The sequence below is a fragment of the Sebastes fasciatus genome, unplaced genomic scaffold (genome assembly GCF_043250625.1).
Source record: "Sebastes fasciatus isolate fSebFas1 unplaced genomic scaffold, fSebFas1.pri Scaffold_99, whole genome shotgun sequence".
Taxonomy (NCBI): Eukaryota; Metazoa; Chordata; class Actinopteri; order Perciformes; family Sebastidae; genus Sebastes; species Sebastes fasciatus.
In genome coordinates this window covers 1-15,614 of record NW_027428287.1, presented here as the reverse complement: position 1 = coordinate 15,614, position 15,614 = coordinate 1, and the positions used below count along the sequence as shown (strand labels likewise).

Sequence of the window (15,614 nt, the reverse complement as noted above, 5' to 3'; positions counted from 1 at the left end):
CTTATTGCTTCAAAAAGCAGAGGCTACTCTGTAAGAGTTTATCATAAATGAAATAGGACTTTGGTAATAATGTAGCCTTGAAGGTTTCTTGCCAAGATGGATAATATCGGGTCGTGTCTAGAAAGTAACACATGATTTGGGAACCTCTCGCGTGATGGTAAAGGTTAAGCATTGACCTTGAATAATTTAGATTAGGCATTGACCTTGAATGGTTAAGGTTAGACATTAACCTTGAATAGCTAAGGTTAGGATAGGTCGTCGGGCAGCGAGAGTTATAATAAACTCAATTTTGTGAATAAATGTCCTATGATTATGTCTGTAAGCATGATCCTGCAGCTTATTTACTAGTCTTGAATTCCATTCATTTTGATTCAGTTCTGCTCAATACTTGCTGTGACCTATTATCTTGTTGACAGGTATCAAAACATCACCCAAATACCCTTTTAACAATTGCTCTCAGAGCAAAAGAACAAAATGTGTCCCATTGTCATCCTCGGCCTTATGAGATATGCATGGGTGTGTTTGTATTCTTTAATTTCCTGTGTACTGCTTTGTTTACAATTTCCTATTTTCTATTAAACCTGAAATTCTGCACCTTCCCACATCAATTGACCTACCAAGCCAGTCTGCTGAGGATGAAGTCAACATAGCACTCCACCACGCCCTGCAACAATTAGAATGAACAAACACACCTGCATCCTTTTTTTTAAACTTCACCTCCGCTTTAATTCCATCAACCCACTCAATGGAACATGATGTAAGATGCTGTGACCTAATATCTTGTTGACAGGTATCACAACCTCACCCAGATACCCTTTTAATGATTGCTCTCAGAGCAAAAGAACAAAATGTGTCCCATGTTGTCATCCTCGGCTTTACGAGATATGCATAGGTGTGTTTGCATCCTTTCATCTCAGCCTCAGGGCTGTGTTCTCACCCCGTGCTTATTTTCACTGTACAATCTATAGGTTTGCAATTAACTAATTCCTCTTCAGCATAATCTCAGAGTCAGTGTCTATTAGCTAGTGCACAAACAATGATTCCTTTAAGCTGCAGCAAGTGTTTCTGTTAGAGATGGACTATGCGTTGGATATAATAGATTAGGGATCATTGTTTACTTGTCAGCAACCTTTTGTACCTCCCTGCATGGTCTCTCACAGTCCAATATTTAGATTTACTATAGTTCGGGCAACATGAATGACAATTCTTTGATTTTAAGGAGCTTAAAATTCAAACTTAATAATAAGCAGACAAAAGATATTTTGATATACTGCTTTTTTCACATTAGTGTCTTTATAATAACTCATTTTTGTATGCTATTGCCTCTTTTGTATGATTTTTTTTCTGAACTAACTTTAGTTGGCAGAGGAAAAAAAAAATAAATGGATGATTTGGATGGTGTCATTACAATCATGTTAGTGTGTTTTTATATTCCAAGTGTACATTTTACAGATGAATCCTGAGTGAATTCTTCATGAAATATGATTCATGATATGTGTCAGTAGTATAGAGGGGGTGCGTTTGCGCGTGCATGTGAAATGCGCGTGCACGTGAGCATGCGCGTGCGTGTGCGCGCGTGCACACGCGCGCGCGCGTGTGTGTGTGTGGGGATACAGGTGAACCCTTGGTGACCCTGGTGTCCTTTTTGTAACCCTAGGGCTGATGTTAATTATTGGTAGTTGTCCAAAGGTGTCTGCTGTAAGGTGTTATCAGTTGCTCCACAACAAAAAAAGAAAGACCCCATCCTGTGGATCCTGATGCAGATAAAAAATACAGTTGTATCCCAATATGTGTCTTTTATTACAGTATCATTAAAAGTTCAAACAAACCCCTGGTCCCTGTGACCAGGGGTTTTTGCTTTTTGGTGTTTCCACAGAAGACCCATACTGTTGATCCTGAGTCAGATAAAAAAAAAAGTAGGTTGTATCCAAGATGTTATCAGTTGCTCAGTAAACAAAAGAAGACCCCCTCCTGTTGATACTGGTTCAGTGAACAAAACACAGTGGTATCCCTATATGTGAACTCCGTTGTATCCAAGAGGTGTCTTTTTTATTACAGTATCATTAAAAGTTCAAACAAAGCCTAGTGTGCTGTGGTCAAAATGTTTATGGCTTTTGATGCTGTGGTGGTTGGTACTGTTTGCAGGCTATAGCAGCATGGATCCTGTAACCATATGGTTGTTTGTGAGAGGGTGTATGGATTAGCGTTGTTCGTAGTCGATATTAACATGTATCCAGGACAAATGGTGTGAGAAGGGAAGTATGTCATCTCCTTCATGTCATCTCCTAAAATTCTTTATGAGATGTATCTGTGAGAGGGGGTGGGGTATGGGGTGGTATTGTTTGTAATAGATATCAGCATGTATCCAGGGACAAATGGGGTGGATGTGAGCGGGATGGGGGTCATCTCTTGTATGCCATCTCCTAAAATTCTTTAGGAGATGTATCTGTGCTGTAATGATTTGTTAACATTTTAAATTGGTAGATGTGTGTTAGTACACCACTAATTTTGCTTGTAGTCATCTCCCAAAAAAAAAAAAGCGGTGCAATGTCGGTAGAGTTACAATATAGTGGGTTTTTAAAAAAAAAAAAAAAAAAAAAAAATGTATGTAGTGTGAATGGGGCAACCTCAAGGCCTGTCAACCATGCGTATTCATGAGATGTCACTAGCTCCATCTTTTACCTACACTTTGTGTATATAGTCAGCATTCAGCTGAGGTCGTGTTTACCAAACTTCACAACTTTTGAAGAGGACGCTTTTCCTAACGCCACTCTTGCATTTTGCACATTAGGTACAGTGTTCTTTTCTTTGGATGCTTCATTTTTGGCGTCTGTGAACATAGAGCTGATGTGACTTGCCAAAAAGCCCCAGTTTTGTCTCATCTGTCCAAAAGACATTCTCCAAGAAGCTTTGTGGCTTGTCAATATGCATTTTGGCATATTCCAGTCTCACTTTTTTATGATTTGGTGTCCTCCGGGGTTGTCTGCCATTAAGTCCACTTTGGCTCAAACAGGAGAAAATGGCTCATGGACTACTACTAACACTATGAATACTATAGAACTAACTAGCATTGTTAGAAAAATAATTATTAATGGGACAAATTTCTTGGGTATTTTAGCGTGCAATCAACTGCCTAAACACATCAGGCTGCTTGGAGATGGTCTTATAGCTTTTACCTTTAACATGCTTGTCTATAATTTTCTTTCTAATCTCCTGAGACAACTCTCTCCTTAGCTTTCTGTGGTCCATGTTCAGTGTGGTACACACCATGATACCAATGTTTAATATGTCCCTATGGTCAAATTATTTTCAATCTTTTCTAGGGGTACCATCATTTTTGTCCAGGACAGCTTCATTAGTTTGTTTTTTTTAAATGATTCTGAACCAAAATTCAAAAACATTAGCTGATTTTCATTAGTTCATTTTCAATACATTTTTATTTATTATTACTTTTTTGTCAGTTCCAAGTTATTTCAGTGACCATTGTTTTTTTTTTATTCTTTCTTTAACGGAAGGGTACCAACAATTTTGACTATGTGTGTAGATACACACACACACACACACACACACACACACACACACACACACACACACACACATACAGTATATACATATGTCTATATCCACACCCGCGTACATATAGATATCCACTTAGACACAGCCAATGTTTAATGTGCCCCATATGGTCAAATTATTTTCAATCTTTTCTAGGGGTACCATCATTTTGTCCAGGCCAGCTTCATTAGTTTGTTTTTTTAAATGATTCTGAACCAAAATTCAAAAACATTAGCTGATTTTCATTAGTTCATTTTCAATAAATTTTTATTATTACTTTTTGTCAGTTTCAAGTTATTTCAGTGACCATTGTTTTTTTTTTATTCTTTCTTTTAACGGAAGGGTACCAACAATTTTGACTATGTGTGTAGATACACACACACACACATACAGTATATACATATGTCTATATCCACACCCGCTTACATATAGATATCCACTTAGACACATTCGCTTACACAGTTATCTATTCTATTTTACAGACAAAAAAAAAAAAAAGGACATATTTACATCCCTTTAGTTGACTTTTTTGTCGACATTACTTATTAATTAATTTTGTTTAACTCCAATCCTCACCCATGACTCAAAGTAGCCCACCCATGATCAAAAATGATATTCTGTTCTTTTATTTCTATTAACATCCCTCTCAAGAACCCACTGATGTTTTAAAAACATTTTGAAATGTTCAGTGTTTAACTGTTGTCTTTTTATAGCTTTAAATATAAATGCTTTCCCCCATCGTAATGATGATGTTGTTCAGGTCTTTTCCTTTTTTTTTTTTCCATCACCCCTTAAATCACCAAACATTATAGATAAAGGACAACTATAGAAATTTGATTTTGTAGACTGAGATCCACTTTTTTCAACGTTAATCCAAAATAATGCAACTTCCTTACAATACCAAAAATAAATGAATGTCTGACTCCTCTTCCTCCTCACACAATCTACATATGTCACCTTGTTGGATGCCCCATTTTAATTTTTTTAGCATTCTCTTAGTAGGCAAGAATTTGTAGATTAGTTTTAGTTGTAAAATTCTAATGGAGACATCAAAAGAAGTTGTGTAAATACATGCATATACTTTCCTCCATGGGATACATTTGTCTAACAAATACCCCCATTTTTGACTGGATAGCTACTGGTGTAGCAGAAATGTGTTTAAGTTGCATGTATAACTGATATATTTTCTTGTTTATTTTTGTCTTATTCATCCATGTTGTGTCCTTAATGTAGGGGTAACATGCCACTTGTTTTGTACATAATAATAGCTTCCTTTTCCAGATCTGAGGTATAGCTGCACAGAGTTGATTAAATGTAAAAAGGTCACAAACATTACCGTATACTATTTTAAATTCATCATAAGTCTTGATTTCGCCCCCACTATTCAAGAGGTCATTTATAAATAATATTCCTTTTTTCAAACATTGATTCAATAAAGATACGGTGATCATTAATCAAAATATTTCTATTATACCACAACACTTGGCTCTGGATTTCATAACTTCACACTGGTTGATGATATTGGTATTGAAACCAACTGACTATGGCCTCGGCCAAAAAGCCGGATAAGTATGGAAATTACTTTCTCTTTAATATAGTGAACTGAAAAGCAGTTAACTGGAGGTAAGGATAGAGTTCTTTGTGGAACAGAGGATGAGCAGACCTCAATCATTTTGCTGAAAACCACTGCGGATTTAAGATACATTTTGGTATAAGGATGCTTTTAGTGCAAAGTTGAGTGCCTTAAGGTTTAACAATTTAAGTCCACAGTGTTTGTAATCATTATACAGATAAGCTCTTTTAATTTTGTCAGGCTTCCAACCCCATATGAAATTGAACACATTTTGCTCATATTTTTTAAACAGCTCCTCTCCGGGGGTAGGTAATGACATGAGGATATAGATAAACTGAGGAATCACTAAGGAATTTATCACGGTTATTTTTTTCCATATAAAGTTAAGTTAGTCACTCCCCAAACTTTTTAATTTTCTGTCTACTGTATGTAGCTTTCTATCAAAGTTTTCCTTCGTGATAAGGTCCATGTCTTTAGGGATATGTATACCAATGACATCTATTGGGCCATCTGACCATTTTTAGTGGGCAGATTACTATAGATATTTAAAATTTGTACCTTTCAGAGATCCAATTCGCAGCACAGTACATTTTATCATAGTTAGGTTTTAGTCAGGAAAATTACTGAGAAGTTATTCAACTCTTTAACTAATGCAGTAAAGGATGCAACATTTGGTTGATTTTGAAAGTTTACATCGTCCGCATACATTGATATTTTTGATTCCAAACTATTTATTCTCAAACCTTCTATGTTGTTATTCATTTTACTTTTTGTGCTAAGATTTCTATAGCTATAATAAATAGATACGCAGACAGTGGACATCCTTCTTTCAATCTTCTATATTGCTTAATTGTTTCAGAAAAAAAAAACATTGTTTATTATTTTACACTTTGGATTACTATACATTACTTTTTATCCAACTAATTAAAGAGTCTCCAAAGTTAAAATATTCTAAACATTTATAAATAAAATCCAAACGTACTTTATCGAAAGCTTTCTCAAAGGCAGCAAAAAAAAAAAATGAAAGCAGAGGGTTTTGTTGAGTCCATAATATTCAATTATTTCAATTATTTGTCTAATACTGTCACTGATAGATCGACACTGTAAGAAGCCACACTGATCTGGATGAATAATATTGGGCAGTACTAGTTTTAATCTGTTTGCAAGACATTTGGCTAATATTTTAGCATCGTTACATTGTAGTGTGATTGGCCTCCAATTCTTTAGAGTAGTGGGATCTTTATACCCTCCACCTGAATCTTGTTTCAATAATAGTGAGATTAAACCTTCCTGTTGAGTTTCTGTAAGTTGTTTTTTGCTATATGACCAGTTGAAGGTGTTCAGCAAAGGTGTTTTAACAGACTCATAGAAGGTTTGATAAAAGTTTACAGGTATGCCATCGGCTCATGGACTTTTTACCTTTTTCAAAGGAGTTAATAGCTGGATGTAATTCCATCCAGCGTAATAAGTCCCTCACAAGATTTTTTTCTTTCTCTGTTAACCTTTACGGTATTATCGTCTTGAGAATTGGGGCTAGTATTTTGAGGCAATAAATCCTCTGGTGGGCTCTGTAAGGAGTACAATTTTGAAAAATAATTATGTTGTACCAGCAAAATTTCCCTTGGTTTTTTCAATGATTTTATTTCCTACTACAAGCTTCAAAACATTTTTCTTTACAGTGTTTTTATACTGCAGATTTAAAAAATATTTGGTTGATCTCTCCCGATTTTTCCAGCCATTCTATTCTATTTCTCAAATATGATACGTTGGCTTTCTCTGCACATAGTCTTTCTAACTCTCTTTCCTTGTGCTCAAGATTGTCCAGTAGAGCTTGTGACACATTTGTATTATTGTCTACCCGTTCTGTTAAATCTTCTATCTCAGCTATCAATATTTTTTCTGTCTCCAAACGATTTTTATTTTTCCTTGAGCTGTATTGAATGCAGTGTCCCCTTAAGGTGTATTTTAAAAGCATCCCATATAATCAAAGGATCCGCTGTATCATTATTCACTACAAAGAAATCTTTTATGAATTTGTTTGTTGTATCTATAAACTCTTTATCCTTCATTAGCTTCTGATTTAATTTCCAGTATCCTGGACCCCTATGAAACGTTGTGGTACAAATGCTCAAGGTTATAAGATGATGATCTGACCTAAATCTCTCTTTAATCTCGACTTTATTCATTTTTGGAGTCAAAGAAAATGATGTTAAGAAATAATCTATTCTGCTAGCCTGATTTCCGCGTCTCCATGTATATCTTGTTTGCTTTGGATTTTGCAATCGCCATATGTCAATTAAATCTAGTGAGGTCATGAGGCCAGAAATAGCATTATATGCTCTAGAATGATAATTCTTAGTTTGTATGCCTTTTCGATCCAGATCTACATCCAACACAGTGTTGTAGTCTCCTGTCATTATCAAATTTTTTATCATGTAGTTTTTCTTTTCTTGCAACATGTTGAATATATCTTGAAAGAAGAGTGGATCATCAGAATGAGGTGCATACAGATTTACTAATACAAATTCTAGGCTATCCACCAATATATCTTGTATAATATATCTACCTGCTTGATGTATTATTGTATCTTTGACCACAATATCTACTTCCTTTTTATACATTATCATTACAACTTTAGAATTTGAGCATCCGTGTGAAAAGTATATGTTATCCCCTCCACTCTGTTTTCCATTTAATCTCATACAGTTGGGTAGAGTGAGTCTCTTGTAAACAAAATATATCATAGTTTTTATCCGTAAGCCAACTAATAAAGTGTCCCCTTTTCTTCCTATCAGCTAAACCGTTACAGTTGAAGCTTGATATTACTAACTTAGACATATTTGATCTTCAGTGGATTCTATACTTTCATGATTCTTGAAAAAAAAAAAAAGGATGGAAATAATAATAGTGACACCAAAACAACGGGAAGGGGCTGAAAATATTTCCTGTTTCTTCCATCCTCTGATGATATATTTTCTATTATATACAAAAGATCATCATTTTTTTATTTTCTGCATTGATGATCTTTTGTTCTTAGTTTTGCGCTCATAAATTGGGATTGGATGTTTTGTTATAGTAAAATGTTTCTCTTAGACGCTATTTAAAAAGGGAGAGAAATATGACAATAGAAAATATATCATCAGAGGATGGAAGAAACAGGAAATATTTTCAGCCCCTTCCCGTGTTTTGGTGTCACTATTATTATTTCCATCCTTTTTTTTTTTTTTCAAGAATCATGAAAGTATAGAATCCACTGAAGATCAAATATGTCTAAGTTAGTAATATCAAGCTTCAACTGTAACGGTTTAGCTGATAGGAAGAAAAGGGGACACTTTATTAGTTGGCTTACGGATAAAAACTATGATATATTTTGTTTACAAGAGACTCACTCTACCCAACTGTATGAGATTAAATGGAAAACAGAGTGGAGGGGATAACATATACTTTTCACACGGATGCTCAAATTCTAAAGTTGTAATGATAATGTATAAAAAGGAAGTAGATATTGTGGTCAAAGATACAATAATACATCAAGCAGGTAGATATATTATACAAGATATATTGGTGGATAGCCTAGAATTTGTATTAGTAAATCTGTATGCACCTCATTCTGATGATCCACTCTTCTTTCAAGATATATTCAACATGTTGCAAGAAAAGAAAAAACTACATGATAAAAAATTTGATAATGACAGGAGACTACAACACTGTGTTGGATGTAGATCTGGATCGAAAAGGCATACAAACTAAGAATTATCATTCTAGAGCATATAATGCTATTTCTGGCCTCATGACCTCACTAGATTTAATTGACATATGGCGATTGCAAAATCCAAAGCAAACAAGATATACATGGAGACGCGGAAATCAGGCTAGCAGAATAGATTATTTCTTAACATCATTTTCTTTGACTCCAAAAATGAATAAAGTCGAGATTAAAGAGAGATTTAGGTCAGATCATCATCTTATAACCTTGAGCATTTGTACCACAACGTTTCATAGGGGTCCAGGATACTGGAAATTAAATCAGAAGCTAATGAAGGATAAAGAGTTTATAGATACAACAAACAAATTCATAAAAGATTTCTTTGTAGTGAATAATGATACAGCGGATCCTTTGATTATATGGGATGCTTTTAAAATACACCTTAAGGGACACTGCATTCAATACAGCTCAAGGAAAAATAAAAATCGTTTGGAGACAGAAAAAATATTGATAGCTGAGATAGAAGATTTAACAGAACGGGTAGACAATAATACAAATGTGTCACAAGCTCTACTGGACAATCTTGAGCACAAGGAAAGAGAGTTAGAAAGACTATGTGCAGAGAAAGCCAACGTATCATATTTGAGAAATAGAATAGAATGGCTGGAAAAATCGGGAGAGATCAACCAAATATTTTTTAAATCTGCAGTATAAAAACACTGTAAAGAAAAATGTTTTGAAGCTTGTAGTAGGAAATAAAATCATTGAAAAAACCAAGGGAAATTTTGCTGGTACAACATAATTATTTTTCAAAATTGTACTCCTTACAGAGCCCACCAGAGGATTTATTGCCTCAAAATACTAGCCCCAATTCTCAAGACGATAATACCGTAAAGTTAACAGAGAAAGAAAAAAATCTTGTGAGGGACTTATTACGCTGGATGGAATTACATCCAGCTATTAACTCCTTTGAAAAAGGTAAAAAGTCCATGAGCCGATGGCATACCTGTAAACTTTTATCAAACCTTCTATGAGTCTGTTAAAACACCTTTGCTGAACACCTTCAACTGGTCATATAGCAAAAAACAACTTACAGAAACTCAACAGGAAGGTTTAATCTCACTATTATTGAAACAAGATTCAGGTGGAGGGTATAAAGATCCCACTACTCTAAAGAATTGGAGGCCAATCACACTACAATGTAACGATGCTAAAATATTAGCCAAATGTCTTGCAAACAGATTAAAACTAGTACTGCCCAATATTATTCATCCAGATCAGTGTGGCTTCTTACAGTGTCGATCTATCAGTGACAGTATTAGACAAATAATTGAAATAATTGAATATTATGACTCAACAAAAACCTCTGCTTTCATTTTTTTTTTTTTGCTGCCTTTGAGAAAGCTTTCGATAAAGTACGTTTGGATTTTATTTATAAATGTTTAGAATATTTTAACTTTGGAGACTCTTTAATTAGTTGGATAAAAAGTAATGTATAGTAATCCAAAGTGTAAAATAATAAACAATGTTTTTTTTTCTGAAACAATTAAGCAATATAGAAGATTGAAAGAAGGATGTCCACTGTCTGCGTATCTATTTATTATAGCTATAGAAATCTTAGCACAAAAAGTAAGAATGAATAACAACATAGAAGGTTTGAGAATAAATAGTTTGGAATCAAAAATATCAATGTATGCGGACGATGTAAACTTTCAAATCAACCAAATGTTGCATCCTTTACTGCATTAGTTAAAGAGTTGAATAACTTCTCAGTAATTTCCTGACTAAAACCTAACTATGATAAAATGTACTGTGCTGCGAATTGGATCTCTGAAAGGTACAAATTTTAAATATCTATAGTAATCTGCCCACTAAAATGGTCAGATGGCCCAATAGATGTCATTGGTATACATATCCCTAAAGACATGGGACCTTATCACGAAGGAAAACTTTGATAGAAAGCTACATACAGTAGACAGAAAATTAAAAAGTTTGGGGAGTGACTTAACTTAACTTTATATGGAAAAAAATAACCGTGATAAATTCCTTAGTGATTCCTCAGTTTATCTATATCCTCATGTCATTACCTACCCCCGGAGAGGAGCTGTTTAAAAAATATGAGCAAAATGTGTTCAATTTCATATGGGGTTGGAAGCCTGACAAAATTAAAAGAGCTTATCTGTATAATGATTACAAACACTGTGGACTTAAATTGTTAAACCTTAAGGCACTCAACTTTGCACTAAAAGCATCCCTTATACCAAAATGTATCTTAAATCCGCAGTGGTTTTCAGCAAAATGATTGAGGTCTGCTCATCCTCTGTTCCACAAAGAACTCTATCCTTACCTCCAGTTAACTGCTTTTCAGTTCACTATATTAAAGAGAAAGTAATTTCCATACTTATCCGGCTTTTTGGCCGAGGCCATAGTCAGTTGGTTTCAATACCAATATCATCAACCAGTGTGAAGTTATGAAATCCAGAGCCAAGTGTTGTGGTATATTAGAAATATTTTGATTAATGATCACCGTATCTTTATTGAATCAATGTTTGAAAAAAGGAATATTATTTATAAATGACCTCTTGAATAGTGGGGGCGAAATCAAGACTTATGATGAATTTAAAATAGTATACGGTAATGTTTGTGACCTTTTTACATTTAATCAACTCTGTGCAGCTATACCTCAGATCTGGAAAGGAAGCTATTATTATGTACAAAACAAGTGGCATGTTAACCCTACATTAAGGACACAACATGGATGAATAAGACAAAAATAAACAAGAAAATATATCAGTTATACATGCAACTTAAACACATTTCTGCTACACCAGTAGCTATCCAGTCAAAAATGGGGGTATTTGTTAGACAAATGTATCCCATGGAGGAAAGTATATGCATGTATTTACACAACTTCTTTTGATGTCTCCATTAGAATTTTACAACTAAAACTAATCTACAAATTCTTGCCTACTAAGAGAATGCTAAAAAAAATTAAAATGGGGCATCCAACAAGGTGACATATGTAGATTGTGTGAGGAGGAAGAGGAGTCAGACATTCATTTATTTTTGGTATTGTAAGGAAGTTGCATTATTTTGGATTAACGTTGAAAAAAGTGGATCTCAGTCTACAAAATCAAATTTCTATAGTTGTCCTTTATCTATAATGTTTGGTGATTTAAGGGGTGATGAAAAAAAAAAAGGAAAAGACCTGAACAACATCATCATTACGATGGGGAAAGCATTTATATTTAAAGCTATAAAAAGACAACAGTTAAACACTGAACATTTCAAAATGTTTTTAAAACATCAGTGGGTTCTTGAGAGGGATGTTAATAGAAATAAAAGAACAGAATATCATTTTTGATCATGGGTGGGCTACTTTGAGTCATGGGTGAGGATTGGAGTTAAACAAAATTAATTAATAAGTAATGTCAGGTCTAGTAAAGGGATGTAAATATGTCCTTTTTTTTTTTGTCTGTAAAATAGAATAGATAACTGTGTAAGCGAATGTGTCTAAGTGGATATCTATATGTAAGCGGGTGTGGATATAGACATATGTATATACTGTATGTGTGTGTGTGTGTGTGTGTATCTACACACGTAGTCAAAATTGTTGGTACCCTTCCGTTAAAGAAAGAATAAAAAAAAACAATGGTCACTGAAATAACTTGAAACTGACAAAAAGTAATAATAAATACAAATTTATTGAAAATGAACTAATGAAAATCAGCTAATGTTTTTGAATTTTGGTTCAGAATCATTTTAAAAAAACAAACTAATGAAACTGGCCTGGACAAAAATGATGGTACCCCTAGAAAAGATTGAAAATAATTTGACCATAGGGACACATTAAACATTGGTATCATGGTGTGTACCACACTGAACATGGACCACAGAAAGCTAAGAAGAGAGTTGTCTCAGGAGATTAGAAAGAAAATTATAGACAAGCATGTTAAAGGTAAAAGCTATAAGACAAGATGTGTTTAGGCAGTTGGTCGCACACTAAAATACCCAAGAAATTTGTCCCATTAATAATTCTTTTTCTAACAATGCTGTTAGACTATAGTATTCATAGTGTTTTAGTAGTAGTCCATGAGCAGTTTTCTCCTGTTTGAGCCAAAGTGGACTTAATGGCAGACAACCCCGGAGGACACCAAATCATAAAAAAGTGAGACTGGAATTTGCCAAAATGCATATTGACAAGCCACAAAGCTTCTTGGAGAATGTCTTTTGGACAGATGAGACAAAACTGGAGCTTTTTGGCAAGTCACATCAGCTCTATGTTCACAGACGCAAAAATGAAGCATCCAAAGAAAAGAACACTGTACCTAATGTGAAAATGCAAGAGTGGCGTTAGGAAAAGCGTCCTCTTCAAAAGTTGTGAAGTTTGGTAAACACGACCTCAGCTGAATGCTGACTATATACACAAAGTGTAGGTAAAAGGTGGAGCTAGTGACATCTCATGAATACGCATGGTTGACAGGGCTTGAGGTTGCCCCATTCACACTACATACATTTTTTTTTTTTTTTTTTTTTTTAAAACCCACTATATTGTAACTCTACCGACATTGCACCGCTTTTTTTTTTTGGGAGATGACTACAAGCAAAATTAGTGGTGTACTAACACACATCTACCAATTTAAATGTTAACAAATCATTACAGCACAGATACATCTCCTAAAGAATTTTAGGAGATGGCATACAAGAGATGACCCCCATCCCGCTCACATCCACCCCATTTGTCCCTGGACAATATATCTATTACAAACAATACCACCCCATACCCCACCCCCAACACACCTACTATAAGGTGGAGCTAATCTCATGCCCACCTCCTAGGGGGCGGAGCGGGCGCGCACGTGCACCCATACACCCTCTCACAAACAAACATATGGTTACAGGAGCCATGCTGATATAGCCTGCAAACAGTACCAACCACCACAGCATCAAAAGACATAAACATTTTTTGACCACAGCACACTAGGGTTTGTTTGATCTTTTATGGGTACTGTAATAAAAAGACACCTCTTGGATACAACTGACTTCACATATTGGGATACAACTGTATTTTGTTAACTGAATCAGGATCCACAGGAGGGGGTCTTCTTTTGTTGCGGAGCAACTGATAACACCTTGGATACAACTGACTTTTTTTTTTTATCTGAATCAGGATCAACAGTATGGGTCTTCTGAGGCAACATCAAAAGGCAAAAACATTTGGTCACAGGAACCAGGGGTTTGTTTGAACTTTTAATGGTACTGTAATAAAGACACATATTGGGATACAACTGTATTTTTTAACTGCATCAGGATCCACAGGATGGGGTCTTCTTTTTTTGTTGTGGAGCAACTGATAACACCTACAGCAGACACCTTTGGTCAACTACCAATAATTAACATCAGCCCTAGGGTTACAAAAAGGTCACCAGGGTCACCAGGGTGCGCCTGCATCCCCACACACACACAGGCACATTACACGCACGCACACACACACGTACGCACATGCACACACACACACACACACACACACACACGCACGTGCACGCGCTTTTCACATGCACGCGCAAACGTACCATCTATATACTACTGTTGTAGTATCAGACTGTAAAAATACGTAATTAAAAAATAAGATACACAAGTGATTTACACATTACATCCACCAGGGGGCACTAGTGTGCATGTGCACCCCTTTTGGTATTTCACACCCCCCTCTTCCTTGGGGGAGGTGTTAGAGTTGTTAGAAACTGCAGGAAAGTCGAAATATGGTAAATGGTAAATGGTAAATGGACTTGGACTTATATAGCGCTTTTCTAGTCTTCCGACCACTCAAAGCGCTTTACACTACATGTCAGTATTCACCCATTCACACACACATTCATACACTGATGGCAGAGGCTACTAAGGTGCCAACTTTGCCCATCAGGATTTAATCTAAATACTCATTCACACACCGATGGCTATGCCTCCGGGAGCAATTTTTGGGGTTAAGTGTCTTGCTCAAGGACACATCGACATGTGACCCGGAGCAGCCGGGGATCGAACCACCGACCTTCCGATTGGTGGACAACCTGCTCTACCCTCTGAGCCACAGCCGCCCAAATATGTGCAAGGGTAGACCAAAAAGGTTACAGGAATATCCAAATATGGGCATGGTCAGACCAAAGGGGTACAGGAGATATTTAATATGAAAAGTTTTCTACTTTTGGCTGGAGGGAGTCTTCCTTTCCTTCACACTAGTGGATCTGACAAATCCCTATGTGTGAAATGTTGTAAGGAAACCAACACTTCCTCTTTCCCAAACTCTGTGTCTCTTTGGTATTTCAATTAAGAAGAAAGTGCTTCTTTGATGCAGGTGTTTGTGTAAAAAAGGAACTCAAAATGGTATTACTTTTTAGCAAGAAAGTAACAAAGTGCTCTCAAATCCAATCAATCCACTGTACCAGGAAAATCAGTGGTGAATCATTATATATATACTGGGAAAACAAAGTTCGGAAACTTGTGTTTGGTGGATTATTTCTCTGTTGTTACAATGCTAATTGTCATTGTATTTTACATCGTTGGAAAGCCTGTTTATTTACCTTCACAATGATGTCCAACTTGTAAGGATCATGCATTTGTGGGATGAGCAGCACAGCTGATTATGTGGGTAGCGCCCAAGAAAAATTTGCCAAAATGCTCTGCCAATGGTAAACAGTGTATTCCCCTGTTGGTGTTGACTCTTGTTTTGAGTTGTTTGGTGGATTGGATGATTGAACTCTCTATCAGTAACGAGGAACAAAC

General features: G+C 35.6%; 1 long non-coding RNA gene across 1 annotated transcript; it reads right to left on the bottom strand.

Moving 5' to 3' along the window:
- Positions 1-13,820: 13,820 nt before the first annotated feature.
- Positions 13,821-14,402, bottom strand: LOC141763900 (uncharacterized). Its single transcript, XR_012593193.1, has 2 exons — positions 14,121-14,402; positions 13,821-13,896 (listed from the first exon to the last, which is right to left on the bottom strand). It is a non-coding gene; the product is annotated as an uncharacterized LOC141763900 (long non-coding RNA).
- Between the last annotated feature and the right edge of the window lie 1,212 nt (positions 14,403-15,614).